This window comes from Boleophthalmus pectinirostris, unplaced genomic scaffold, assembly GCF_026225935.1.
Source record: "Boleophthalmus pectinirostris isolate CB_2022bp ecotype Guang Dong unplaced genomic scaffold, ASM2622593v1 HiC_scaffold_22, whole genome shotgun sequence".
NCBI lineage: Eukaryota > Metazoa > Chordata > Actinopteri > Gobiiformes > Gobiidae > Boleophthalmus > Boleophthalmus pectinirostris.
In genome coordinates, this window is record NW_026571190.1 from 5,356,699 (window position 1) to 5,382,868 (window position 26,170).

Below are 26,170 nucleotides of genomic sequence, written 5' to 3' on the forward strand. Positions count from 1 at the left end.
CACGTCTAAACCGGGACTAAAACAAGGACTAAAACTGGATTTAACAGGATTTAACAGGATTAAACCATGCTGCGTGGACCATGTCTCCTCCTCTTCTATCAATAATATTTTTAATTTGGTTCAGTAAAGTCTGGGCTTTTTATTTTCTTTTACCAGACAAAACATCTTATGTTACCATATCCTAGTCTTTGCTTCTCAACAGCATATTCAAGTAATCCAAAGTATTCAGATTACGTTACTCACTTTAAGTAATTTAATGGATTGCGTTACAAACAAAATTTTGGGGTATGTAATCTGTAATCTGTAGGGGATTACATTTTAAAAGTCACCTTCCCAACACTGGTCGTGAGTTTATACAAACATTTAAGACCAAAATGACGAGTCTCACAGCAGCAGCCACAGAGAGACAAGACACGATACACCAATGTAAGTCAGTGACTAAAATCACTTTTAAGGACAATTTTGTTACAGAGACTTAATAATCCATTTTATTTAATGCTTTGGTTGTGTTTGGTTCAGCAGTGGTTTATTCAAGTGCATTTTTGTGAACAAGTCCTTGCTGTGAGCCAGACACTTTATACTGTTCTTATGTTAACAAGTCTGTTTTATTCAGGCCTGTTGTTTTTGTTTGACTTACAGTTCCTGTGTTAAATGTTCTTTAGAAAGTAAAGTTTATTGATCTTTGAAAGGGTGTATTTGCATTTTTATTCCATGGTCATTATAATAGTTGAAATTGGTTTCAAAATGTCAATATTGTCAATTAATCGTCCAGCAAAATCTGTTATCGTTACAGGCCTGCCTTTGAGTGTCTTGAAGGTAGAAAAGCGCTGTATAAAAGTGTGACCTTTTTCTGTTTACCAAGGTGGAACGCTGTGTTTTTTTGCTTGAGAGAAGAACTCAACTTAAATGTGCAGGGTTTGCGTTTGTGTGAATGAAACAAAACACAACTCCAGGTCTATTTGAGATGAGGAAACAACATTAAAACAGATCTACAAAACAAACTAATAAAGTCAAGGATTCACCAATGGAGCAATTTTTGTAGCTGTCATTTAGTGTAGCGCCTGGCTTTTTACCTGTCCGTGACACCGTACACTAACTGCTGAGTCAAAGCCAACGTGCTCTCCTCTCTCTCCTCGGAACATCAGTCTGTCTCTGCTGACATTTTAACAACCCACACGCAAGATCCACTCTGCTCCGAGACAGGTCAAAGGTCACGATTCCACTTTAGCATGCTCCTTTTCATTATCTGCATATGATAGCCGGCGATCGACCTTGAGGCTACGGCGTTCCAAATGATCGTCATGGTAACCTGGACTCGGACGGGGTTTAAAAATGCTCGGATGTGGTGCGTGAACCCTGCCTCAAGGACAGGTCAGGATGTATGCTTCATGTGCTGTGTGCAAAATGGATCACCGCTAAATGTTACGTGACGGTGGCCTGGTTCGATGTTTGAAGTGCATGTGACGGCTTAGTGTTGTCTCGATACCGATTCGATACCATGACGATAATAAATAAACGTTTTTCTTTAGACAGTACGGCAGACTATGATTTACAATATTAAATCGTAGCATTTTCTTTTACATTACCACGCGGTCTTACTTTTGACAACCTTGTAACAGTCTAAACTTCTCATTTCAGTAACATAGTTTTAGGGATGCACCGATACCGATACCGGTATTGGGTATTGGCCTGATACTTCCTTAATATACTTGTACTCGTATTCGTTAAACATATGTCGATACCACACACTGATACCACTATTACACGACCAGTATCCCTGTAAGCCAGTATCCCCTTTATGAGAAACAGGGATAAATAAAGTGACTGTACATAAGTGAAATGACTGTTAAAGAAAGAGCTGCATTTGACCTGCACACATACTACCTGCACATGTGCCATGTGCAGACGTACGACAAGCACACATACGGCCTGCACACGTATGTCCTGCACATGTTCAACATGAACCATCTCAAATATGATATTCTGCTGACTCACCATCAGCAGAATATCCTCTGTCACAGAGAGAACACATATCATCCACTGTCCTTTAGTCCAACAGAAGCTGACCACATCAGCGCACAAGGAGTGAGCAGTTTTTTTTTAGTTCTTATCATTTATGCAAATGAGCCATGTGGTTTTGAAGTTTTGTTTCTGTAAAACATAAATAAATGTGCACAAAGCTGCATTAAACACATTATAATTTCATGGTTGTGTATTTCTGGATTATTAAATATATAATATTTGCACTTGTGCATTTGTAAGATTATGTCAAGAAACTGGAATACTACATGTGATCATGTACACAGGGATGTGAGTATCCCGGGTTCTCAATGTGCATGTAAACAGCATAACAAGGATATGGTTAATAACCGGGACACTGATGTGCATGTAAACACACTCAGTGTATGTTAATGGGGCTGGGGTTAACATATCGGTATCGGTACCAGTACCAGGGCGGCAGTACTCAGTTGGTAGAGCATTCGCCCACTGATCTGAAGGTTGGCGGTTCGAATCCAGTCTCGACATAAACATCACAGGTTGAGCGGTCAGATCCACTGACCCACAGGTTGGCTGGTGTGATTCCAGCTCCCACAGATGAATGCTGCCTTGTGTCCTTGGGCAAGACACTTAACCCACCTTGCCCACAGTGTCTGCGTACACTGGTGTATGAATGTGTGTGAATGGGTGAATGGTTCCTTGTTGTAAAAGTGCCTTGAAGTGGAAAAGCGCTATAGAAAAATGTGACCATTTACCATTTACTTAGTATCGGCAAGTACAGAAATGATGATACTCGTACTTGTATTGTTTTTCAAAAAAGTATTATCGGTGCATCCCTAAATAGTTCGATTTATTTATTTTTTTTCAAATTTTGGTAAATACATACATAAGTAGAGGTAATTCCATAACCATACGGTGCCGTCCAGTATAGCTGTGCTTCTGTTGTAGGGAGTATTATACCTTTGATGACAGATATTCTGTGTGAGAACTCATGAACTCATGGATCTGTCATGCAATTTTTCTACATGACACTGCTTCACTGATGTAAAAGTATGATAAATATTCTTTACTTACTTTATGATGCTGTGAGTCCCCCTTCCCTTTGCTAAATCACTCCCCCTTCAGAGCACCACACACTCAGAGTGCATCTCACAAATGAAACTACTGCACATCTCATCAAGTTTGTGAAGTTGTAGTATATTCTTTTTTAACATGCTTTTTTTTCAATGTATAATTGTCGTGGAGGAGCATGGGTGATGTAGGCGTGAGGGCGGAGCCTTGTACAGATTCATACTTCTAACCATAAGGAGGATTCAAATAGGGCCGAGGAGAGATCACTAAATTACTCAAACGATGAATTGATGAAGGAAGAATATTATAACATGGTAGAAAGCTCTAAAAAAGTGCACCCTCTTTAATAATACTTGTAAAACATTCCGTTCTTATTGGAGTGGGCTTGCCTCTCCCCTGATCTGACCTGTAGCTTTGCCTGGTACTGTCATCTACTTATCTCCGTGTAAATAGATACATTTAATGGTTTACTGTGGGAACATTCACGGTAAAACACAGTGTACCTCTAGGTGTTTATCAGGCACAAAAGCTCGTCTGCACCCAAAAAGATCTCTTGGCTTGCATCAGTGTGTTTTCCTCCTCTTCAGATGACCAAGCATACTCTTAGATGGCATCACCAGGGTGCCAGCGACTCATATTGTAAGACTTGTTTTGGCAGGAAACAATATTTTTTACACATGGACTCATCCCAACTCTTAAACGCGCCAGATAACAGTGTGCTAGGCCAGCCAAGTCTCCAGTTATTAAGAATACAAAAACCTGCTGAAAATGATAATTATGATAAGGAACATTAACTTCTCGGGTTCTTTTTAAAGACACTGCAGTAGATGATGTATTTACCTTGTTGGTATCTACAGAAGTATTGTCTTTAAAAAGAACACAAGAAGTTACAGGTGCATTGAGTAACTTTTCTGGTGGAAGGTCCATTAAATGTGGGTTTTTTTTTGTTGTTGTTTTTTCATGGAGATGTTATTTCATGTTCTGAAATGTTTCACACTATGGCACTAAACCTTTCTATCTTCAAACCAGACCAAGTTACAGGTCAGATCTGTGGAGAGGCAACCCCGCTCATGGTCAGAATGCCTGTTTCCTAGGTATTTTTAAACTATAACCACTTGTAGTCCGATGAGGTTCATTTGGTCTTCCGATAATTTATGTTATTAGGTTCTTTTTTCAGACCAAGGGTTTGTTTTCATACCTGACAGTTTCGACTGCTCACTAGCGCTCTTCCTCAGAGCATAAATGTAATGTCATATATGAAATACCCTGCATGTTCCTGCAATAAAACACACATCGGGAAAACAGGGAGGGCGTTCAGTCCACGAAAAAAGGAACATAGAACAGAATGCAAGAAGGAAACAGCGAAACACAAAGAAAACAAAAACACAAAGCAGAACAGGAACAACTCAAATCGGCCATTTCTGACCATTGTAAAAGAGAGAACCACATTATGGACTGGAGTGGAGCAAACATCATTGGGACAGAGGAAAACAAACATCGTCGAAGGATTAAAGATGCAATCGAAATACGGAAACGTGCCCACGGGACTATAAACCGAGACGAGGGGGCTTTTTTATTCTCACACACCTGGGATTCTGTCCTGAGGAAGTCGGACTCCAGATGGCGCTGTCGTCCTGCCTCCACCGGTAGAAAGACAGCACCAAAACCTGTTTAAATCAGCTGAGCAACACGTCACAGCAACATCACATGACCACTCTGAAGAAGAGCACTAGTGAGCAGTCCAAACTGTCAGGTATGAAAACAAACCTATGGTCTGAAAAAAGAACCTAATAACATATAACCACTTGTGATTGAATACATTTAATGCCGGACATACACTGTGCGATATTCTTTATTGTTTAACTCCGCCCCAGCTCAAACTGTACGAACAAATCACAGTGTTTAAAAGTTCACAGCTCACTTGGACTAATATTTCTTGGGAAAACAAAGGGTTAAAATAATGGAATGGAAATGGACCAATCACAATTTTTCTTTCAATGGTATCTGGGTAAATCAGTGACTCCCCCTGCAGCGCTGGACTAAAGAAACACCTCCAGGGCCTTCGGTGGCTGGATCGAAGGCCCGCGTGATACAAGTCAATGTGTGGATGACTTTGAGTTTGACAGTTGTCTTAGCCAATCATATTTCATCGAGTTATGGGCGGGATCATATCACAACATCTTCCAGGCCTTCGTGAATACCCTGTGATAACAAATATAAGCGAGACTGCAGCGGCAAAAAACGCACTGGATGCCTTTGGTCGTCAGAGAGAAGGAGAAGAAAGAGAAAGACCCAAAACATGGAGCTCGGAGCCCGCAATCCATTTCACATTACATTATTTATGTTTTTATGTAATACTTTAGTGTCATTGTAGTACTGCTTTTTGGAACTACAGCTTCTCAAATTGTATAACTTACCAGCTCTTAACTCTTTTTTGTCTAAGGTAAAGGTAAATTGAGGGGGGAAAAAATCTCACAAGATCATTTTCCTCATGTGTGCACGATCTTGTAGCAGTTTTATCTCATGAGATCTTGTCCCATCCCTAGTAAAAACAGAAGTAGAAGAGTGTAATATGCCTGTACTTTTACACAAACATGTAACTAATTGTTTCATTTTCCACATAAAAGGGTCCGTTCAAGTAGTAACGGAGGGAAAAAGGGGCAGATTTTTTACATTCAAATGTCTCTTCTTCAGAAACTAGAGGGACTACTGAAATAAGTAAAGTATCAGAATGTAGGAAAGAGTTACACTCCAACAGGGTCAAGTTAAACCTGTGATATTCTTTCAAGTTATTGACAAAAAATTTAAAAAACTCATGTTGGTAACGGAGGGAATGAAATATGCAGCACTTTTTGGGCAATAAATCCAAACAGTGATAACTCTTGGTTCTCACTTACATATCCTTAACAAACTGGTTTGAATATTTGCTTCATATAGTTTTCTACCATATGGTACAAGATTAGGTTGAAAAACCTCTTACTTTATGACTCATGAGATTTTTTATTAAGAAAGGTCATGGTAACGGAGGGAAAAGTAACGGAGGGAAAATTGTGCAAACAAGTAGAAGGTGCATGATTTTGCATAATTTGTCAACTTTTTTCTTCCAAATACTTTAATATTACTTCAAAATGGAAGGAAACTATTTCTATAAAATATGTCAGTCCTTCCAAGCAAATTTTTATCATTTTAAATAGATTTTTATTTTTAAAAATCCTGTACCTTCATCAACAGTTCAAAGATGGAATAACACAAGATATGATGAAATACATCCATTTATTTACATGATTTTCAGGTCTTTGAAATTTGGGAAATAATTTTTGTTCCATGTTTCATACATGGTCTGTTTAAAAACGTATGGAACTTTAGAACCAAAAATGGTACAGAAAAAATTAAACAGTTTCATAAACTAGAGTACATATGTATCTGTTGAATACATTTTTATATTTTGGCCTTGCTGTTTACTTCTGCTTGACCGGGCCCAAGTACATTTTGTTATTATTTTTGACTAAGATGAAAAGTTCATTTACTTCGACCTAAAATAAATTTCTGGCCCTCACTATGGATTTGAAAAGATAAATATGGGTATTGGCAAATATCAGGCTGAAAAAAATCCATATCAGCCCAACCGTAGTGTAAATCATAGTTTTTGCGTGAACTCCTGTGCAGATATATGTGAGTGCAGTTTGGGTCAGATACAGAGAGATACAGAGTAGCTTTGAGAGCTTTTGCCACGGACCCTTTTTAGCCAATTAATCAAACGGACATCCTTAGTCGACCAAGAATTTCTCTAGAACCCTTCAAAACTGCCTCGTAAATCTCAAAAGCTAATGGTATTCAAATCACATGGGTGCTATTTTAGGCCAGAGAAGGGGCCCTTTGACTGGTTTGGGCATATCCTGTCTGGAGTCGTGGGAATGCTGCAGCTGCATCTCGAAGAAGAAGACTTTAGTGAGAGCCATCTTTAAAGGGCCCATATCAAGCCCTTTTCTGATCTGTGGTAGAATGTTAGAACGTTTCCTCATCACAGACAGACAGAGTTGTGTTTTGCTTCATTCGCGCTCATTTAACCCCCAAATCCTGCATAGTTAGACTGAGTTGAGGTGAGACCAAGTTGTGTTTTTTGAAAGTCTCAAGTAAGTCTCAAGTCTTTGACCTCAAGTCCGAGTCAAGTCCCAAGTCAAATACAGGCAAGTCCAAGTCGAGTCTCGAGTCACTGGCCCATAAGTCCAAGTCAAGTCCAAGTCGTCTGCTTTGAGCTTCAAGTCATTTTAAGTCTTTATTTTTTGCACTATATACTGAAAAATGTATATAATGTATTTTATTTTGTATTGGTTGTTGGGAATTGTACTATTTATATCTTGTAGTTGTTCAGTTCAGCCTACATGTCCCATCATGCACCAGGGGACTGTGTGCCAGATATGTGACCTACGTACACCTATTATTGTAAATCTGCACTGTGACAGCCATCTCGAGTTTGCCCTGATGAAGGTCCAAGAGCCGTTGGTGTGATTTTAACTTTATCTGCCATGTGGGATTCAAGGCTTTTAATTATTTTGTACTTTTGAGTGGCTCGTTTTTTTCAGCTCTGTATTTGAGACTGGTCCCTACACTGAAGAGCACTGAAAGGACAATTTTACACAAGCTCTGTACATCCAAGTAGCAAAATACCAAATATATATCTTAGATTTTTGCAATTTCTGTGACTTTAAAACTAAATTATACTTTAAAAGTCATGGTATATTCATATATGAGTATTCATATATATATATATATATATATATATATATATATATATATATATATATATATATATATATATATATATATATATATAATATAGGTGTGTTTCAGCTGACGTCATTGTTATTAAAAGCCCGCGTTGCATGCTGGGAAATATTTTGGTCGGAGACAAGAAACACGGTAGCGTCAAACACAGTGCGTAACCTCGCATATTTCTCCCCGATAATGGTAAATTCCTGCTGCATTATCGGACGCACAAATAGAAGCACGGAAGAAGGAAAATGTCTTTTTCGTATTCTGAGTGAAAAGAACAACTAACGGCTTTCAAACATTAAAGACTCTTGGAGGCTGTGAATGGTCCAGGAGTTTCCACCAAGTCATTGTGGAAATCGCCAAAGTGAATATTTGTCCAGGTAGTTGGTGATTCTGACCAGAAATTTGGTTTGGTCCACCTTTTGTCGGGGTTGAAAAGGGTGATTTGTCGTCCGTCGATGCTTATGACCAATTTCTGGTCAAATGGTCTTGGGTCCTCTGCCGTTAGAGTGGATAAATAACCGGGATCAATACCCTTTACGTGCTTTCTCGCTCCGTCTGTCGTGTTGAATTAGTGTTTCTTGCCGCTGACCAAAATAATTCCCAGCATGCAACGCGCGCTTTTGTCAACAATGAAACTCACCTATAAGAGTAGTAGAAATGCAATTTTTTTAGTTTTTAAATGTCTAGACAAGATCTTAGAGTGAATCATTACAGTCAGAATAGAAAGAATTCAGATTTAAAAGTGCTTCTCAAATCACAGGCCTCAAGTCCGAGTCAAGTCCCAAGTCACTGACCTTCAAGTCCAAGTCGAGTCCCAAGTCTGAGTCCATTTTATCAAGTCAAGTCTCAAGTCCTAAAAACAGTGACTCAAGTCTGGCTCACGTCTGAGTCACCGACTTGCACATCCTCACCTCTGTTAATAATAAAGGGTTGCTCAAACATGTGAGAATGAAACAAAGTATTATGTTACTACAGACTCTCCCTAAGCCCTTTTTTCTAAGCGTTAGGGGACAGGAGTGCTACTTGGATGTGTAGAGCTTGTGTAAAATTGTCCTTTTGGTGCTCTTCAGTGTAGGGACCAGTCTCAAATACAGAGTTGAAAAAAAACTGAGCCACTCAAAAAGTACAAAATAATTAAAAGCCTTGAATCCCACATGACAGATAAAGTTAAAATCACACCAACGCGTTTCGGCTCTTGGACTTTCATCAGAACAAACTCGAGATGGCTGTCACAGTGCACATTTACAATAATAGGTGTAGGTCACATATCTGGCACAGTCCCCTGGTGCATGATGGGACATGTAGGCTGAACTGATTTTAGCAACAAACAATTTCAACTACAAGATATAAAATAGTACAATTCGCAACAACCAATACAAAAAAAAAAAGCATTATAAAAAATATATAGTGCAAAAATACATAAGTGCTACAGATAGAACATGTATAATTTGTATAATATATTAGAGGACTAATCCTAAACAATTTCATGAAGACGAAGTTATTAAAAATAGGAAAAAGCTTGTGATTTTAAAGGAAGGGGGAGAAATCTAACTCTCCACTGAGTCCTGGAAAGTGGATAGCCTTGAGAGTGTAGATCCAGTATGACTCACTCTCTCTCTGTAGTAGTTTTTTCAGTCTATCTCTTCCTCTTATTGAGTCTTTAATATGTTCAATTCCACAGGTTTTTAGACTTTTACAGCTGTCGTGGTTGGCTTCTTTGTAATGCACGGCCATAGGATACAGGGGGTTACAGGTCCAGTCTGGAATTTTGGACATAACCATCCATTTGCCATCCAGTCCTTGTATTTGCAGAGGTTGCTGGTGCTAGGCTAGTGCATGTCAATGGCCATAGTTATCCTGCCACTAAAAACAGTCTTACTCACTCCACAAAACACCCAAAGCAAACCTATTATTACACCAGACTGTCCATGTGAATGTCCGTGTTGATCGAATAGTTTAGAAGTAAAACCAACCTTGCATTTGAAGGATTTATGTGTGAGCAGCAGCAGTGAGTTGTACTTCCTGATAGAAAGCTCGGCAGCAGCGGACTGATATATGAGAAAATAGTCCCTGAACACGCAACTATTCATGCGATGCAAGGTTAGTTTAATTTCAAACATTATTCTATCGACACAGACATTCACATGGACAGTCTGGTGTAATAATAGATTTTCTTTAGGTGTTTTGTGGAGTGGGTAAGGCTGTTTTTAGTGGCAGGATAACTATGGCCATTGACATGCACTAGCCTAGCACCAGCGACCTCTGCAAATACAAGGACTGGATGGAATATTTCAAAAAGCGTCTCCACACGTCTCCAACACTCTGGCTCACAAGGAAATATGTCAAAAATTCCAAACTGTGACTGTGACTTTGAACATGTGACCTACACCTATGACTTTAAATGTGCAGTGTGACAGCCATCCTGAGTTTGCCCTGATGAACACCGAAGGGCTGAAAGTGTTGGCGTGATTTTAACTTTATCTGCCATGTGGTATTAAAAGCTTTTCATTATTTTGTACTTTGTGAGTGCCTCAGCTTTTTCAACTAGCTGTCTCTTCATATTTACATTTTAATATAATATAAAGCTTTGCGTGTGTTTTTAGGCAGCAGATTAACCAAACGAAAATATCGGCCTATGCTGGAGATTGAAATCCGATCACCTACATGCTAGAAAATCCAAATATCGATCTGTCTCTAAACTCCAGGTCTGTTTTTGATGAAGTAACAACATTGTAACATGGCTTAAAGCTCACAAGAGTCCATTTTGTGTAACCTTTAAGATGGACCGTCCTAGTTCAGTATCTTGGTTCAGTGTGTCACAGATAAATCATGCTGTTGGGTCAGAGCGTGCAGCTTAATCTAGATACTGTGGGGGGAGTCGGTCAAAAAGAGAAAATCCAATCTGTTAAATGCACTTACGCTTAAAATAGTTAAAGAGGGGGTATTACACTTTTGTAGAACGCATAACATGTTTAGATCACCATGTAAGCTTTTATTATTTTGTTTTGGTTCCTGATTTTTACATAGTTATGGGGAATTGTCGTGTGGTGGTGGACGACATGGGCTGAGTTTTGGACAGGTTAAACCAGATTGCAAGAGACAGAGAGATTGCAAGATTACTCAAACATGCTCAGACGACATATAAACCTCTTCAGGCATGTTTTTGATGAGGAAACAACGTTGTTAGAAAGCTCCTAAAAGTCGATTTTGCATAATACCCCCTTAACTACTATGTGTAGTTTTGTGAGGCTAAAGAAATTTCTGCTTGTACGTCCTCTGTTGTGTTCTTGTAAGATTATTCAGATTATTTTATGCAATACTAAATAACAGTGTAACTGTCTGGAGGTGGCATGTCTGGTCACCCTAGATGTGTCCCCTGTGTCCCCTGTGTCCCCTGTCCCAGCAGATTTATACAAAACCAGTGATTCGTCCCAGTTTTATACAAAGAAGGTCCCAGGTGTTACTATTTTTGACCTATTTGATCTAAACCAGGTCTGAAACAGGACTAAAACAGGACTAAACTAAGACTACATCAGGTCTAAATCAGGACTAAACTAAGAATAAATCAGGACTACATTAGGTCTTAACCAGGATTAAACTACAACTAAATTAAGATTAAACCAGGACTACATCAGGTCTAAACCAGGTCTAAACCAGGACTAAAACAGGACTAAACTAAGAATAAATCAGGACTACATTAGGTCTTAACCAGGATTAAACTACAACTAAATTAAGATTAAACCAGGACTACATCAGGTCTAAACCAGGTCTAAACCAGGACTAAAACAGGACTAAACTAAGACTAAACCAGGACTAAACTAAGATTAAACCAGGACTACATCAGTTCTAAACCAGGACTAAACTAAGACTAAACCAGGACTACATCAGGACTAAAACAGGACTAAACTAAGTCTAAACCAGGACTGCATTAGGTCTAAACCAGGACTAAACTACTTCTAAACTAAGATTAAACCAGAACTACATCAGGTTTAAACCAGGTCTAAACCAGGACTAAAACAGGACTAAACTAAGACTAAACCAAGACTACATCAGGTCTAAACCAGGACTAAACCCGAACTAAATTAAGACAAACCAGGACTATCACAATTTTTAACTAATCTAATCCTCGCCATCAGTAAAGAGGAGCATACATTGTCATTTGTTTAGGCAAAATATACTAATCTGTGTTTGCAAATGACCATAAAGCAAAAAAATACATCGTCAGAAGTCCTGCAGATCATGACTGACACAAGGATGCACAATGTTACACACTCTTTTCACTATTTTATTTACACCAACCATCCCAACCCGGGTGTGTCCCAGTTTAGACTTTTAAAAATCTGGTCACCCTGGCACATCACCTGCATGATTCCATGGAAACAGAAAGTTAACCCTTCCAGACCGAATATGTTTTATGTAACTCCGCATAACTTTACAACGTTAAAAGACAGAAACTTAATTTTTTTCCCCTTGAAAAGCTGAGAGTTATGAACATATCCGGCATTATCCTACATCACTTACACGCTGCACGATGACACAGGGAAAATGAGTTTCCATTAGGAACTTTGGTTTCCTTTTGATTGGACCAAACTTTGCCAAAGAGTGTGAGTCAAAATGTTCGACTGCTCTGAGCGTCTGTGTTCGTAACAATTTAAAAAGCCGCTCTAAGTGCAGCTATTTCTCAAATAAATGGCAAATTACTCAGCTTGGTCTGTGTAATTGCGCATCCTTTGCTATTTTTATTTGAAAGGTTTATTTCAGTCAAAATGTCCAAATCCAAATGTAATAAACTCCATGTAAACGCAGGAAGTGATGTGGCTCTGTGACCTGGACCTGACACCAGCTGTTTTCATGTCAAGTCATGGTTCCATTGCACTTTTTTAAAAATTTGAGGACTATAAGGACTATTTTGAGTTTTCTTACAGACTTGACATTTTGTACTTTTGTAGCTAAGGCCCTAAATTAAGTATTTTTTATATCCAAAAAGTTGTTTATACATGTTTGCTGTGTGTTTTGTATGGAAGATTGTGAATTTAGTTTTCCTTTTTTTTTCATTTGTATTTCTTGTCCCATAGCTTTTATCACAGCCATATGACACAACTCCAGCAGCAGATTGAGAAATAACAGGTTCTACTGAAAAAAAAGGATGTATAACACTTCACTGGGGGGGTAAAAGGAGCAATTTTAACAGCAAAATTAACAAAAAAAATCTAGGCGAGGTAAATGTACTTAAATTGCCCTTAGTTTTTTGAGCCGGTTTATTTGGGTCACAGGTATATTTTGACATTAATTCACAGACAGTCATATTTAACAGACCGAAAAGGTGTCAGCTGAAGCTTAAGCTTATTATACCTGCCCTTTATTCCTTTATCAAAGTATCATCTTGACACCAGTTCATCTTCATAAATACAGCAGGAGGAAACAAACTAATCATTAACAGTACAACAAAGTACTACAGCACAAACTAAGTATCATATTTCATGTATCTGTCCAGAGTTAAACATTTAAACTTCTTTATAAAGTGAAAGACACTGGTGCACAATTTGAGGTTTTCTGTACAATTGTTCCAGAGGCTCCACCCCTTTAACAGATTTACAAAATTTCATAATGTTAGTTCTGATTTTCTTTTTGATAAACATGGTCGTGCCTCTGAGTTCGTATCGGCTCTTTTGGATTTTGAACATGTTCTGTAAAGATTTTGACAGGAGATTGTTGTTTACTTTGAACATGATTTTCAGAGTATAAAGGTCGACTAAATCATAAAATTTCAGTGTTTGAAGGTTTTTAAATAACACATTGGTTGGTTCGTTATAAGTTGATAATGTGAATTCTCTTATTGCCTTATTTTGCAGGTAAAGACTGAATTTGTATTAGTCTTATATGTACTGCTCCAAATCTCAATACCATAGGTTATGTAGGGCATTACAAGCGAGTTATATATAATAAAAAGACTGTTTTTATCTAGGGTATATCTATATTTATATATAATTGTGATCACTTTGGATAATTTATTTCTAATTGTATTTATGTGTGATTTCCAGTTTAAATTATGATCTATAGTTCCGGAAGGGTTAAAGGGTTGAACAATAGTGATCGCGTGTCTGCTCAGAGGTGTGAAAGCACTCATCAGGGGCCTGAACGATTCTGCTAATATGACTCGGGGACAGTTCAAACTTAGTGCAGTTCAATAGGCCTAGTTAACAAACAGAAACTGTAAACAAATAGGTAGTTTCAGAGTAGTTTCAGTGTAGTTAGCTCCTCCCTTCAGGCAGATGTAAGGCAGTGTCCACTAGCGTCTGACCACAACTGAAGAAGCATCTTAGATGAAGTGTGAACATTTTTGTCCAGTTCACGGAATTCAAATTTTCTTTTACTCTTTAAATGTTCAGAGTTGTATAATTAAGAAAAATGTAAGCAGAGTAAATGTATTTAAGAGTTTCTCCCAATTGAGAGCCAAATACAGCTTACCTCCCAGTGACCATTACAGGTACTTCCAGTTAAGAAATTATATTACAAAACATAAGGATTGGGATTATATCAGAAGAGACCTGACAAATATTGAGAAATATTTTAGTGATCTACTTGAAAACTCTGGCGTATTGAAAAAGCAAGTGAGCAAGATTTACCAAAAATTGTAAATGAACATGTCTGATGATACAAAACATATAAAACAACAATGGGAAATGGAAATGAATGTGACTTTGGATGATGATACCTGGGAGGGTGTTTGTTCTGATTGTCATAAAGGGGTAGGAAGTCAGATTTGGAAGGAGTTTGGCTGGAAGGTCAAATTAAGATTTTTTAGAACCCCGCTGAAAACCTTTATTTCAAAATGTAGTGTTACTGTTAGTGATAAATGTTGGAGACTTGTGGGCAACCAGACTCACATCTTTTGGGACTGCCCACATATAAAACATTTCTGGATTCATGTTAAAGATGTTCTACAAAATATATTGGCTGTGGACTTGTTGATGGACCCAAAGATATTTCTGCTTGATATATTCCCTGATGGTCTCTCTCATGATCAGTGCTTTCTGCTGCATCTTCTTCTGATGACTGCAAGAAAAATGATCACGATCTACTGGCTGAAACCTGAAACACCGACCATTGATGAGTGGATATCAAAAATCAGACAAGTTTATACAATGGAACTGTTAACGGCTCAACTACAGCTCAAGGTGCCAACTTTTGAAAAGAAATGGAGCATAATTATTAACTTTTTGAAATGAGACACGTATGCCCTAATATGCCTTATTTTTTTTTAATGTTTTTTATTTTTATTTGTTTTTGCAAATTTTGTTTTTTTTTTTCTCTTTTCTTCTTCTAGAGGGGGGAAGGGGGAGAAAAAAAAAAAAAAAAAGTGAATATATAAATTGTGTGAAGGCCCGGTCTCAAGACACTGTTGATGCGAATTGAGTTGTGGCAATAAAAGTAAAAAAAAAAAAAAAAAAAAAAAAAAGATTGTCTAGCATCAACTTTGACACGTATCTTCTTTTATTATTCTGACTTTCGTAAACACAAAAGGTTCCTCCGTGAAAGGCCTTAACACGCTGTCTGTGATCATCAATCTGTCTGCTACCTGCTGCTTAAATACTGATTCATTTTAGAGTGACACGTCCCTCAGAGAATGAATGGAGCGGCGGTGAAGCGAGGAGGGAAGAATGCAACTTGAAGTCTCTTTTAAGTATCCTGAAAGGTTCTATCAAAACAAGTCATTATTACTATTGTTATTAGAGTAGTCACGCAGAATAGCTACATCAGTGAGAAAATCAATAAGAATGAATCAGAATGTTTTTAGTTATTAGCATTAAGGCTCATTTATCCTCTATGTTGTCGATGGATACGGATGTGCATGGAAGCTTCTGTCCGTCCTCTGCATTGTTCTGATCAGGGGCCTCATTTATAAAGCTCATTTACGCACAAATCCTTGCGTAGGCGCTCTTTACGCCAACCGCAGGATTTAAGCAAAGCGCGACGAGTTTCATATCTCTACGGCAGCTCGGACCCTGCTGTAAGCTCTACGCAAAGTCTGGAGGCGCGGGGAAAAGGCGACACTCGTGGAGAGGAGCAGAAGTGAAGAGAGTTTAAGGAAGTGTTTCATCAGAAAATCCAAGTATAGAAAAGAATTGTTGCTCTATTTTGCTCTAATTCTCAAACTGACTTTCATGCCCTCTGGTGGTTGTTTAAGATAATTCAGCCTGACATTAGAAAAAGTCCAAATGTCAAATGAAGCTCAGGGAGCTAACGGTTACCGGGGCGAATTTGGAGCCACGTCCATATTAGGAATAGGAATAGGACTGGTATGGGTATTAAGAAGTTGCCGATGCGCTATATACCTCGATACAGTGAACTTTCGATTCAGTATGATATTTTTCAAATCGATTCGATACAGTTCAATAAAAAAATAAAGGTTAAATCATGGCTGTGATGCTGAAAGTCTTTGTTAAACCACTTCTTGTGCAAAGTGAATATAAAACACTAACAGTTTACTCATCAAAACAGTGATTTTAAATGTGTTGCATGAACGAGTTTCCTTCCTCTGAACAAGCAACAAAACTGTAGCGCTGTAACAAAATAATTTACTGTAAAATCTGGACTATTGAGTGCACCTGGAATATAAGCCGCATCAACTAAATTTTAACAACATTTTAAAATTGAACATATATAGACCGCACCTGAATATAAGTCCAGGTGTCCACATCTTCAAGAACGTTATTAAGTTCGGGCCGCCTCTGAAGTTTTTGTCGTCTTTTTTTGTTGAGTCAGTTTGTCATGCTGCCGTCGCCAAAATCTCACCATCGACTCACTGATGCCGATCTCACGTGCAGCTGCTGCTGTTTACTTCTTCCACAGCTACATCAATTGCCCTTAACTTAAAAGCTGCATCATCTGCATTTCTTCGTGTGTTTTCCATGAGGAGGGTGTGTGTATGAAGCGCAAAATAACTATTCAAAACACAATCAAACAGCATCTTCCTCGGTGCATATCCCCGTGCTCTACTGCACATGTCTCCTGCAGAAAGAGCATCTGTTCTGTCTGTATCATGTCAGTGTCTTGGAGGATTTCAGATTTCAGGCTTTCTCGGGGGCGGGGTTAGTTCTGTCAATCAGGTATGAGGATGAGGATGTCCGGCTACTGAAGTTTGAGACGTTTCTTCTCGTCATTTACACATACAGGTGAGATGTATCTCCCTCACTAATGTTCATTTAGCATCATAACTTATTTTATCACACAGCGATAAACTGTTTGAGTGCGCTGACACTATCGCTAGCTCGTGTCGCAACTTCATGTTAACCCTAGATCCATGTGTAACCGCACAGACAGCGGTGTTTTCTGCACTCAGACTGCACGTATCCTTTGTGTTGTCAAACCATAGACCGTTTATATGAATGGACAATGTGCCAAACTAAGAATCCATCCATATATTAACCTCATTGTTTTATTAACTGCAGGGTTCAAAGTGTGAGAAAAAAGTAGCGACTTATAGTCTGGAATTTACGGTAGTGAAATATACCAAAAAAATGTCTTGATGATACATCGATACAGCAACGCATGATATCGATACTGTATCATCACATTAAACGAAACGATATATTGATATTTTAATATTTATGCACACACCTAAATAGTGATTTATTAAAGGACAAAATTGTGAAATAAAAACACTAGGATCATGTAGAGTGGGTTAATTTGAACATTTTATGACCAGAATGACGAGGCTCACGGCAGCAGTTACGGAGAAAGAGGCAACAATATTCTAATGTAAGTCAATGGGAGTTATGGAGCCAAAAGGGCCTCCATGGTCACTTCCTATGTCCATTTCTATATACAGTCTATGGTTTGGTCATATAGATGCAGTGATGGTTACTCACAGCTCTGTTTACATACAAAAGTCGAGCATAAATGAGCCTTTAAGGTTGTCAAAAGTATCGAAAATCAGATAATAAACTATGATCGAACCTAGACTCATTTGAACAAGTATGAATACTAAAAAAGTTACATTCACAGGACAGAAGTGAACCTTTCCTTAATGGCCACATAGACTAGTATAAGCCAGTGGACCACTTTGGAACCTATCTGGACCACTGAGGTATTACTAATGTTTAAGTCAAGACCGCACAAAACGAGACCAAGACCAGTCCGAGACCACAGGGTTCCAAGACCAGGACAAGGCCAAGATCTGTGAGAATCGAGACCAAGACGAGATTAAGACTTTTAAAGGTCGAGACCGAGACAAGACCGAGACCAAATCGAGACCATCTTTGCCATTTCCTATATATCTTTACGGTTATTCTGACACATACGTTTTTATAAATCTATCTACATTCTAATGCTAATTTAAGATTAAAATAGGCCAAGCAAACTGTGCTGCACTGAAACACTCTGCACCCCTTTTTTTGGAGCCTCACCCACTGTTTGAGAACTCCTTTTTTAATCCTACTTCCACTCGCACTTTACAGAAAACAACTTCAAAGTGAATCAAGTGTTGTTGTTTTTTTTTCAAGTTCCTAACATTTACATGAGCTTCCTGGTTTTGCAGTGATATTTATATGGAAGATAATTTGTTTCATTAGATTCTGAATTTTAGTTGCTGAGATTTTAAGTTTACATTTAAGTGTTTAAAATTCAAAATAAAAATGTCACCTTTTAAATATTCAGCACAAATATTTTCAAGCTCTCAAATTCAACAGTCAAAATTCAAAGTGTAAAATTCGCAGTGAAAACAAAATTCACAGGAAAGATGCAAGATGCCAAGGCCGAAGCAATCGATTCAAAGAGATCCAATCAGATTTAGTAACCAAGCAGGAAATGTGCAGGAAAAGTGCAGTGAAGTGATCTGATTGGTCAGAATTAGCAAATTTTACATTCTGAATTTTGACTGTTGAATTTGAGGGCTTGAAAATATGAGAATTTTTTATTTTGAATTTTAAACATATTAAAAAAGCAAACTTAAAATGTCAGCAACTAAAATTCTGAATAAAAATATCTTTTTTCAGATTAAGAAAAATCAAAGTGAGTAATTAAGCAGTATTTAAAATTCAAAATCTGATGGAACAAATTATCTTCCATATATTTAGCAGCTGTGCATTTACCGGCCGTAATGAAGTATAATCACACTCATGTCCGAGACAAGTCCGAGACCGAGACAAGATCTAGTCCAAATGCACTTGAGTCTGGGACGAGACAAAGACCATAAATCTTGAGATCTTGAATACCATGACACTAGGGATTACACAGATATAAAAGCACATGGGAAAATAAAAGAAAGTACCATGATTTAATATCAAAAATCACATTCTGTTGTTAAATAATGTGTGTTTGTTATTATCATCATCATGGTATCGTAATCGGGATCGAGCGTCGAGTCTATTCCTTAGTCAGTGTTGGGGAGTAACAGATTACATGTACCGGAGTTACATAATCAGAGTACAAATGATGAGTAACTGTATTCAGTTATGGTTACTGTTTCAGTGAGTGGTAATTGGATTACAGTTACTTTGCTGAAATTACATTAAATACCGCCATTACATGGCACATTTTGGGCTATATCCCTTTTTTTTTTTTAATACTTGATTTCACTAATTCCACTTATTGCCGGAAACCCAAACAGAACTCATGTAATAATTGCTGGTGGCGTCAGTTACACAGTGGACGAGGTTGTTAATAATCGTTGTTGTTAATAATCTGATTCTGCATCATTTTGAGTAAAAAACATCAGATATTACTGATTTTTACTGGGCTAGCACCTTTATGTTTATACTGAAAGTGATTATTATTATTTTTTAATAAACAATATGACACTAACAGTAGGTGGACATAATTTAAAGCAGCAGTGTTCTCATATAGAAAACTTTTTTCTTTTATCAATAATATTTTTAATACGGTTAAGGAAAGACTTAAAGCTTTTTATTTCTTTAAGCAGACAAAAGATCCTAGTCTTTGCTTCTCTACAGTAAACAAAAGTCTGTTCATGGAGACTTGGGCTCAACAGACAATTTGAAGAGAACAAACAAGAATTTTCAGGATGTGGTCGCTTCATTCATGAAGTTTTAAAAAGCATGACAATATCAAGTAATCCAAAGGATTCAGATTACATTACTCACTATAAGTAATTTAATGGATTATGTTACAAACTACATTTTGGGATATGTAATCTGTAATCTGTAGAGGAATACATTTTAAAGGCAAGGCAAGGCAAGTTTATTTGTATAGCACAATTCGTACACAAAGTAATTCAAAGTGCTTTACAGAATAAGAAATACATTAAAATCATAATAAAAACAAATCAAAACATAAATAATCATGAAGATTAAAATTAAAAAAGGGAGACATAAATTAGAGAGAAGAGTGTGGAATGAAAACCTTTTAAAAGTAACCTTCCCAACACTGTTCTTAGTATTGAAATTGAGTTTGAATTTTTAGTATCGTGACTGCACTAATCAGTATTCCTAGCAGCATCTCAACAACAAAAAATCCACTGTGCTTTCTAACCTCTCATTAGCTCCAGTTCACACATGATCTAAGTCTATTTTGGTCCAAATTGCTGGTGTAACGTGTTGGCGGATTGGGCGGCGGTGACACACATATCGCATTGATTCATCTGCTGGTGGGCGGGGCTGGTTTTATTTTTAATCCAAGATAGAAGGGAGCCCCGCACATGCACACACAGCCACGGGACGTAAACACGCGCGCCCCGTGCGCCAATCAGCACGCTCGCTTTGGCAAATGAAAGGAGAGGAAGAGAGCGGGATGAAGAGTGGAATAAGAGAGCGAGAGAGAGAGGGAAAGCTTTCCCCCAGATTACAGAAGCGCTGCAGATTATAGGTCGTGGATTATGTGGTCTGATCATACACAAAAAGGAAAAGCAGTGGAACAAACAAACCCAGATTGAGTCCTTTATTTAGCTGTGTGTGTGCGTGTGTGTGTCTGCTGTACTGCATGTGACATTAGGTTATAAGGCTGTGTCACTTCCTCTGGGTTTGAGATTTAGGCCTATTACGTACGAGGAATGTCAAATATAGAGTATTGCATAAATAATTCTTCATGCTTTATTAAAGAAAACCTATTGTGCTCGTGTCTGCTATATTGTTATAACCTATGCTACCTGCTGCTCAGTTTGCTTTTTGCACATTTGCACATTTTAAATCACAATATTCATCTAAAACAAGTTAGTAAAAGAAAGTCTGCTGAGATCTGTGTTACAAAACTGTGGTTCTCAATGGGAGCTGAGACTGCAGTTAGGAGTGAGCATGATTAGTCGACTAATCGATAATTGATCGTAAAGAATTTAATCAAATTCCCTCAAAAATGACAAATTATATTAAAATAATAATAATAAAAAATTGTCATTCAATCATTTTTAATCGACAAACCGAATGTTGAGCCATGCGAGTTTCAGTTTTGTTTCTTTGGGTTTAAGTTTCGTTTCTGTTCTGTTCTGTATAGTAATAATGATAATGATGATAACTTTAATATAAAAACATTAATGATTAATTGAAAATTGATTCTTAATTCTCCTGACGATTGATTAAGAAAATTTCATCGAATGTCCATCCCTAGTTGCCGTAAACGTCATCATAACAAAGAGCTGTGAAATTGTCTGCACCTCCGAGTAGCACACTTTTCTTTGTACCAAAATGACTACATGACGCTGTTGGATCCTACGCGTATCACAGATAAAGAAAATACTATTGGAGAATGAAGTGTATGTTGCAGTGGGCGTATGACGGTGATGCTGAAAACTGGGATTGACTGGCAATATGGAGTCTTGAAAATAAGCCATAAAAGATGCATGAGTCACACCAAATACAACTTTGTGAGGGGAAACTCGTGGAAACCGTCTGACCTCTCAGTGTTAGAACTCGTTCACTCGACAGTGTGCTAACGGGGTTAACTCGCTGCTAATGGGGCTAACTCTTATATTAAGCTTTTCCCAAATCCCGTAGGAAGAAGGACAATAACGTCTTTGCCCTTGCTAAAATTCACCAAACATTCTCTTTGTTCCGGCTTTAAATCCTTGATCTCGGGAATCGTTGACAAAACAGAATATATGGCTCTTCACTGATTGACTGGTGCCCAGACTTGCACTTCCGGGGTTTTTGCGAACTGTCTAGTGTATTCTGATTCCTGACCTAGTTGCTGGAGATAAATTAAATTGAGTGGAGGCACTAGGTGGCACCAGCCTGGCTAGTAAACAACTATAACATGGTTAGAAGTGCTGAGAAGTCAGTTTTGCAGAATAGGTTTACATTAAGGCTAATTAGAGTGTAGTTAGGCCTACTAAACAATAAAGTGGTACTGTACCAAAGTATGCCGAATATAAATGGTGTCAGCCTAGATGTGAAGAGGAGGATTATCTATGACAAAGCTGTAAAAATTCAGTGGGGTGATGTGTACATTTGCACATACCAAGTTAATGCTATTAAAAATCCTATTAAAATACAGCAGAATGTGGCTGCACCATCTGCACAGCTGCTCTATCTGTGGGGGAAGTACTAACTCCACATGTGCCGTTCAATATCAGACAGCAGAGTAATGATCAAATAAATGATTAAACACACATTTAACAGCTAAAAAGCTCAAGCAAACAGATGAGTGCAGAGAAACATGGAGACCAGTTGATCTGAATGTAATATTTCATGTATTTGATTGTTACAGTGGTAAGGTATTTTTGCCATTGTATTTCAAAAAAAGAATATTTAAATTCCTCTGGTCCAGGAGGAATTTCTAAATTATCCCACAATGTCCTTGATTTTGACTCTATCAATCGACAGCTTTGGGTGGGACACTTATCTTTTTTTTTGGCAACAATCTTTGCTCTTCTGATCAGATACATACATGGCGGCAAAATCAGTGGTGTTCAGATGGAGGATTTGGCCGCTGTGTGGAAACATCGGGTGCTCCAAAAGACTAAGGCCATACTGAGCCAGACTAACCATGTCCTGCCCTCACAATTTGTGCAAATACCCTCTCAAAGGCGATATGTCACCCCACAGCAAAAGACTAACCGCTATGCCAAATCTTTCATTCCTTCTGCCATAAAGCTTTTAAATGGAAAGTGCATTTGCTATTGTGTCCCTAGTGCACTGAGGTTTGAATGTTTGGCATCTGATTTTCTTTTTCTTTTATTATTTATGGATTGTGCATGACCAGAGATGTGCGAACTGAATTGCGGATTTGCTTTGGGATTAATAAAGTTGTTGATTGATTGATTGGCCTTCAACAAGATCTTATTATATTTCCATGGACACAATAGGCTCTATTCAGGCTTACATCACAAACCAGGACGATGTTTGGAAAGATGCGATTACAACTTCCGGTGTAGTTACTGACACTGTGCTCATCTAACGCTACGTTCACACTGCAGCCTGAAGTGACCCAAATCTGATTTTTTGGCCCCTATGTGACCTGTATCTGATCTTTTAATGACAGTCTGAACGACACGGATCCGATTTTTTCAAATGTGACCCAGGAGACTTGGATATGTGCTCCTAAAACCGATACATATCTGATCTTTTGACATGCGACTTCAGTCTGAACGGCCAAAGCGCATTCATCCACCTACACGTTATCAACAAGCCACAAATGTACACAAACGTTCTTCTCGTCATAGGAAAATTGTAAATGAACTCTGTGTCACTGAAGCGAAGCACATCGCTATCCCACCACTCTTGGCTACGTCTCCACATCCACACGTTCCTTTCAACGGGCTGCCCCACAAAATGCCATGGCCAAAAACCTCATCCTTCTCCTTCTCAATCTCCTCCTTAAAACAAATAAGTTGTTCATGTTCTGGCTCCGGTACGAGAGGAACTTTAAAATCTGCAGGTGCTCGATGCTGCGTCCATGTTTGGACAACTTCTGTAAACACAGAGCACGCTCACTGCAGTAGATGTCGTTGTGTCCTTCAGTGCGCATGTGGGCCATTTTTGGGCCATTTACTGTTCACACTGGAGATCACATACAAGTTGCATTTAATTGGAAATGTGAACGACCTCGCAAAAACATCAGATTTCACCAAAAAATCTGAATTGAGCATTAAGCCCTGCAGTCTGAACGTAGCATATCATGGATCTATCAAAACTGACTGCAATAAATAAATGTAAATGTGATCAACGGTAAAATGAAGGCTGCAGACGTATGTGCTGTTTGGAATCATCTTGAATTTGGCGCCTCATCTCTTCTAATCGCATGTACACAGTGCACTCGGAGTTGTGCGTCAGTGGACAAATGATGAAAACTGAGGTATGGTTGTAATTGTTGATTAGCCGAACATAACGGAATGTTACAATGATATGGAGATGTATAAAACTGGGCCTGGAATGTTGTAATTGCATCTCTTCCTGGTTTGTGTCGTAAGTGTGAATAGACCCCATAACCAGCACTGCTCCAGCACTGTGCGTCTAAACTCTAAACAAGTGAGAGAGCAGACCGCTCATTTGATCAGAAAATGTGCCTACATTATTAAGCATATTACAAGGCGTATTAGCTACTGTAGAGAGATCATAACGAGCTCTTTGTGTCTCAAACTCTACACCACTTTTTATTTGATGAAAACTGACCTCATATTGGTGGAGAAATGATCATAAATCTCTGAAAAAGTCTGTAGTGTCGCGAACGCATGTAACCACGGCACACACATACTACATGGGAATAGTCCCACCTTCAGCAACAGGATCTCATGTTAAATATGGGATAAATACATGATAAAATATGTGCTCAGACGTCCTGATAAAGGCTAAAGTCTGTGCTGTTTGTTCTGCTCTGAATCACAGACTGAAGCCTCCTGTCTGTGAGAAACGACAGGAGCAGGGGACAAAGGACATAGACACTGACAGAAAAACAACCCATGAAAACATAAATATAGTCTACACTGTCTTATACTATTGAGCTGTGGCTTAGTAGACTTTGTAATATCACCCTGAATAATAATCGTTATGAAACTTTCTTTAATTTTAAATAAATGATGAGCTGCCAGCTAATATTTTCAACTGTTTCTGGTGAGTAAAATTATGAAAATAAAGTCAAGCGACTGACGCAAATAGGGGTGTGCAAAAATATTGAAATATTGATATATCGTCTAATGTGATGATACAGTGAATATATATCCTGGGCTGCTGTATCAATATATCGCCAAGACTATTTTTTTAAATATTTTACTCAGTTATTTTGTGACAGTGATACAGTTTTGTTGCTTGTTTGAAGGAGACTCGTTTATGCGACACATTTGATATTTTCACAGTTTTGTGTTAAAATGTTTGTGTTTCATGTTCACTTTGCAAAAGAAGTGGTTTAACAAAGACATTTAGTATCACATGATTTAGCCTTTATTTTTTATTGAACCATATCGAATCAATTTGAAATATATCGTAATGAATCAAAAGCTCACTGTATCGAGGTATGTATTGTATCATAGCCTATGTATCGAAATATGTGTCGTATCGACAACTTCTTAATGATACCCGGCCCTCATGAAATACAGTAAATTGTCCAAAATTCCCCTGATACACATAATATCACACATTTCTAACATTATATTCAAACACCAAAAGAAATTGCCAGTTACAAAGTACAAACATCACCAGGTTTTTTGCCCCGAACCCGGTGTCCTCCTTTTTGATAACCTCAATTTGGTCACCCGAAATAATAATCATTATGAACCTTTCTTTGTGAGCTCTGTTTAATTTAAAATAAATGACGTACTAAGGTTTCAACTGTCAGATAACATGTTTAACTGTTTCTGGTGAGTAAAATTGTGAAAATAAAGTCAAAGAGGCGAACGTGAAGCATGACTGACGCAAATAGGGGTGTGCAAAAATACTGAAATATCTTATCGCCTAATGTGATGATACAGTATCGATATTGTGAGCTGCTGTATTAATATATTGAAATATATAGAGTATCTTTTTGTATATTTTACCAAATTATTTTGTTAAAGCTACAGTTTTGTTGCATGTTTAGAGGAAGGAGACTCGTTTATGTGACACATTTGATATATTCAATGTTTTGATGATTAAAGTGTTTTCACAAGAACTGGTTTAACAAAGATTTTTAACATCACAGCCACGATTTAGTCTTTATTTTTCATTGAACCATATCGAATCAATTTGAAATATATATCGTAATGAATCGAAAGCTCAGTGTATCGAGGTATGTATCGTATCATAGCCTATGTATCAAAATATCTATTGTAAATGAAATACAGTAAATTGTCCAAAATTCCCCTGATACACATAATATCACATATTTCTAACTTTAAATTCAACACCAAAAGAAATCGCTGGTTACAAAGTATAAACATTGCCAAGTTTTTCTTCCTGAACCC

At 37.9% G+C, this 26,170-nt stretch overlaps 1 protein-coding gene across 1 annotated transcript in view; it reads left to right on the top strand.

Moving 5' to 3' along the window:
- The window catches only part of LOC110153523 (caskin-1-like), a 134,520-nt gene that overhangs the window by 31,324 nt on the left and 77,026 nt on the right, over window positions 1–26,170 (top strand).